The sequence below is a fragment of the Chenopodium quinoa genome, unplaced genomic scaffold (genome assembly GCF_001683475.1).
Source record: "Chenopodium quinoa cultivar QQ74 unplaced genomic scaffold, ASM168347v1, whole genome shotgun sequence".
In the NCBI taxonomy this organism is placed as follows: Eukaryota; Viridiplantae; Streptophyta; class Magnoliopsida; order Caryophyllales; family Amaranthaceae; genus Chenopodium; species Chenopodium quinoa.
In genome coordinates, this window is record NW_018745313.1 from 4415 (window position 1) to 9888 (window position 5474).

At 38.3% G+C, this 5474-nt stretch overlaps 1 long non-coding RNA gene across 1 annotated transcript; it reads left to right on the plus strand.

Annotated features, from left to right (window-relative positions):
• Positions 1-2141: 2141 nt before the first annotated feature.
• On the plus strand, positions 2142-3764 carry LOC110712345. Its single transcript, XR_002509571.1, has 3 exons — positions 2142-3031; positions 3146-3217; positions 3482-3764. It is a non-coding gene; the product is annotated as an uncharacterized LOC110712345 (long non-coding RNA).
• The last annotated feature ends 1710 nt before the right edge of the window (positions 3765-5474 follow it).

Below are 5474 nucleotides of genomic sequence, written 5' to 3' on the forward strand. Positions count from 1 at the left end.
CAGTCCAGCTTTGATGGCCGCCACATAGCAGCCAAAGCAGCCGTCACCATAGCTGGTACCAGCCGGCCAGACGACAGTATCTTCTGGATCCGGCACAAACAGTAAATACTCCGGGCCCATTTTGTGGTTAGCAATAAAGCTCGCCACGTTGTCTCGCATGGTTGCAATCCGGCCCCGGGGCACCCTGCAGTAGTAGGGGGCGTTTTCCTCTCTGTAAGAGGCGGACGGCTCTGCCCAATTATCCCCCTTCTCCACTGCATGAGAACTTCTCGCCTCTTGTAGGCGGCTATGTTTTTCTTCTGAGCCAGAAGAACTATGGTCAGAAGAGCTGGATTCGGACTCGTCCCCTGACGAGTCCGAAGAGGACGACTCCTCCCCTCTCCTAGAGGGGCCCGCCTCCTCTCCCTTAGAAGGAGCAGAAGGAAAATTAGACATGTCCACGGTTAGATGAGAAGGGAACACCTTGGTCCCTCTCTCAGCACTGTCAGCTTGACAGTCGCCTCGTTCTACATCTGGCGCCTGGTCAGATGTTTCGCTAAGGAGCACCCTTTGGGAGGAGCCGTCTGAGTTTGATATCATAGCAGTCTTTTTTGTTCTGGCCATCACGTTCTGCATAGACACAGATTCAGTCGGACTTTGTATAAAGGGCAAAGATGGGTCCAGAAAAGGGCAGGCGGCACTCCTAGTCCTAGATTCAGCCGTCCCCGGTGACCGGCTGATCACTAACTTAGGGCGTGTCGTGTGCTTCCATGGTGCCATTTCAAAAAATAAAAAGAAAATTAAGAGTAAGAGAACTGAGTTACCTGAACGGGTGACGGTTGATGAAGTCCTGGAAGTTCGGGTCAGTCGGCTTGTCAGAACAGGCGGTAGGCAGAAAAAGTCCGAAAATGTCAGAGCAAGTTCAGGGGTCCGAATGTTCTCGCAAAAGTTCTCAAATGTGAAAATGACCGAAGTCAGCACTTCCTTTTATAGGCAAAATGAGAAGGCGAAGGGTCGCTTCCAAATTCAAATTTGGGCGGGAAAATCTCTCGGCCGTCTGCAAGGTGACACCTGTAACGGGCCGTCGCCTGTCACCGTGCGACACCTGTCACAGGCGACACGTGACCAGTCGCGTGCCACCTGTGAGGGGCAAATGATTAGGGGATTTTTATCCACCAATCACCGTCTGACAAGTGGACCAACCAGGTTCCGCCACGTGTCCTTCACGAAGGCCAACAGGAGCTTGCCACGTGTCAGTCACAGATACGTCCTCCACGGACCACTTAAGACACGCCACGTGTCCACCCATGCCAAGTGGGACAACCGGCCATCAAGGCCCATTTCAGTCTAGAGGCCCGATCAGCCCTAGGTTTACCTTAAGCCTAGAGAGTTGCACGCTTCCCAAGGCTATAAATACTCGATTAATCCTCATTAATCAGAAAACAAAAAAACAACCGAATAATTAAGAGATCAAGCAGAGAAGAACAGACTTATTAACAACCGGCTAATCACGCTAACAACGCAGATTACCAACACTAAGCACTCTCACCTAGAGAGATCTCATTACTTTACTTTCTGTATTGATTACTCCTTAATCAGGTACTAACTTGACCGTTGGAGGCGGAGCTCTCAGGAGTCTCCGTTATTTTGCAGGTACAGACGTCCGGTTCCAGTCTCGGAATTGTAACTCTCCCGCAGGACATCAGAAAACCCCGAAACAAAAGTAGTAAATTCAAAAATCGAAAGTGAATAATAATACATCAATTAAGTTCAAATTAACAGAGCATTATAACAGAACAAATTAGGGATAATTAAAAATTGAAAAATTATGATCACAATTACTCACATTGTTGCACAAACGAATCAACGAAACGAAGTCCAGAAGGAAACACACGCTCGCAATCGCGATCAAAATCAACGCAATCTCCAGATGCAGAATTCGCCATTGACGATCGGTAACAATTAACGAATTCGTTCAAAAAATCAAATGAAGAAGATGAATTAGCGAGAGAAAAATGTAGATCAAAAATGGAGGTTGGTTGATCAATTGAAGAGAGAGAAAAAATAGGGTTTAAAATCATATATATACATAAATTGAATAATAAGAATCAAAGGAAAAAGGAAAAAAGAGGAAGAAAAGAAAAAAAGAAAAAAAGAAAAAAAAAAAAAAAAAAAAAAGGAAAGAATCGCAAAAGAGAACTCAATACCAGCTACAAAACGACGTAGCATAGGGGGGTGTAGGGAACACACCCTACACTAGGGTGTAGGGTAAAATTTTCACGTGCCTAGTAAGTGAAGTTTGTGAAAATTCTGCTTCTCCTAACTTCCAATTTCAAAATTAAAGGCACGTGGCTGATGTGGGTCCAGGGAACTAAAATTATCTTTTATGCCACCTTTTGAAGGTTTTACAAGTTCGCTGAGAACACCCCACCGTAGCCACTACCTGCAGCCAACAAGCCTCCTTTCGGATCACCTTCTAAAACAAACAGTCCAATCACTGATTTTCACACCGGCGAATTATCCACCATGGTCTCCTGGGTGGACCTTCAAACTCGCCTCTGCCTATGTTGTCGTTGGCGACGAAACAGAAAAGTTTCACACTTCGTTACTTTCCTTTGTCATCCTCTGATCTTAATGGAAGCTTCTTACTTATGTCTTCTCTTTCCACCCCATCAACTACCATCTCATGTTCTTCTAGTATCTAAATTATTAAAACATCCTAAAATACCCTTAGCCTACTGATATTGATGCATAACATGTGATTTCTAAAAATTTCATATAAGTTGCAACAATGTTTTATTTCTTTGTTTGGAAATTCTTTGTCCCTATCTTTCTTTCTCCATTAAACGCTCAGCAAATTTTTTTGTCTTGGAATCAGTTTTGAGAAGTTTATTGCAACTTATTTGACACGGAGGAAGTATTAATCTGCTTATTATAGACAAACAAGCTCAAGCTGATGACTGATGAGCGAGACAAATTTAAGGCACAAGTTGAAGATCTGTTGACAAATGAGGATGAACTTAAACTTACTTTTCAATCTATTGAGGATAAGGTAAAATTCATGGTTTCTTGGCACTTTCATAACTCCATGTGTTATACTTGATAGCTACTAAAACTCTAAGCTTATAACTATAGCTTTTCCACACTAAGATCCATTTACTTGCAGGTTTCGACAGAACAACATGAAGCAGATTATCTTTCAAGGAGAGTAGCCAAACTGGAAGAGGATATGCATGATGTAAGTTGTGTGTGTGCCATTTTTTTTTCATGGTGCAATATTAGTTAATCCGTTCTCTCATTGCATATAAGTTTATCTAAATTTAAACTGTTAATCTGTTATAGTCTAATTTATTTTAAACTGGCTCATGGTGTTATAGCCTTATATGCATAAAAAGGTATCTAGTGGGTCTGTAGTGGTTTATATTAAAGACTTAAAAGGGAAAAATACTTAAATGGAAAATTCTAGGTAGGTTCTGACGATACTTTGTACTCCATTAAGCAGGTGATAGGAAAGATTTGCAAGGAGAATGAGAAACAAGCAAGTTGAGAAGGATGTGTACCTTTCATTTTTGTGAAGCTGTAAATCCTGTTTGTCCCTTTTGAAAGCTGAGAAGATGTAAATCCTGTTTGTCCCTTTTGAAGCTGAGAAGTTGTAAATTCTGTTTGTGCCTATTATTTCTTAGAGAAGCAAGTTGAGAAGTTGCAATCTCCGTCTGCACATTTCTAGTTTGCCTTGACTGCAGCAACACCCAGAAGAGTCTAGTGTGGTACAGTTAACAAACAGAAATTTTTGGAAACTGATGTGATGTGAAATAGGGGTGCAGTTTCAGAAACTTGTTTTCATGACTATTGACTTGATGTCGAATCATCACCATATGTTCAAATTAACAGATATCAGAACTCTTTACATTACGAACAAATCATTGTCTTAATATGCAAATGCAGTCAAGTTTTTAATAGACATTTGGCTATCAGCGTACGCATATATATGTCAAAATAGAAGGGTTCAGATTTCTGTATGCATAAAATGTGTACATGTTTGTTTGACTTGCTGGTAGGGCGATCCAGAGTAAGGGGCTTGTAATTGAAGCTGAGACCTCAACGATATCATGGAGGTTTGGATGCTCAAGGTCCAAGTTCCACGTGTTGTAGTTCTTACAGACATTAGGATTTGTGATTGTAATCTCCTTTATTAGTTTTATAGTCTCCTTTATTAGTTTTGTAAAAGTCTTAAATTTAGATTATACGATCCAAGTGTAAAAGTGTCATTTGGAGTGAATACCAACTTCCCTATTAGGCTATTAGCTTATATATAGAGATTATTCATAATGTTTAGAATAAGGGCTTCTTTGGTGCACCTTATTTTTGCTTATCTTAACTTATATGATCTGATCTGAATGTCAAATTTGACCAAACTTTGACCTTATATATACGATAATCTATGCGGAAAAAATATATCAAGTGGGGTCTTGTTAGATTCGTGATAATGTGTACTTTATTAATATATGATTTTCATTACGAAATTAAAGATATTTAGCGATAAAAAACTGCACATAGAACGATGATCTGATTTGTACTTATATTTTCTGTTCTAAACTTATTTTTTCTGAAATAAGTAAAACTAAGGTGAATTAAACATGGCCTATTTTATATGTACGTATGTGTACTGATAAGGCATAAAGATGTCATCGAAGATTATCAACGCACCCCACGTCCCCACCTAAATAAGTCTCGAGATAGGAAATAGAAAGAACACAACTAATACAAAGGGTGTTAGCGCCTGTTCTCCCCAACTTCTTTCAGTACAATTCAGTTGAGTTTAGTTCAATTCAATTCAATTCAGTTCCTAATTTCTTCCTTTTATTAAATATTCTTTTTAACTCAATTCAATTCAATCCTAATTTCCTTCTCTAATAAAATATTCTTTTTACCTTAATTCAATTCAATTCAGTTTGGTTCGGTTCAATTCAATTCAGCTTAGCTGTTTTCATCCAAAGCAAACATGCCCTTAATTACTCTATAAATCATTCCAAATCATGATGGATTTTAATTATTAACAAGGTCTAGTTTAGTAATGTTAACACCCGTGCAAATGTGTGATGCAACACCATACTTATAAACCAATATTTGACTATAATAATTTAATTTCTTACACTTATAATCTAATATCTGATAATTATAATCTAATTTCTGACAATTACAATCTATTATATGATAAATATAATCTAATATCTGATAATTATAATCTAATTTTTGAAAATTAAAACCTAATACCTTGACACTTATAATCTAATATCTGATAACTATAATCTACTCGTAATATCTAACCATTATTATCAAAATTATGTTACTTTTAATCTAATATCTTATATTTATAACTTAATATCTGACCATTATTATGAATATTATCTAATTTATGACAATTAAAATTTTTTATTTTTTTTTTCTGTTTGTATGACCGGACTCACGTGAGTCCGTTCTACACAATACTTTCA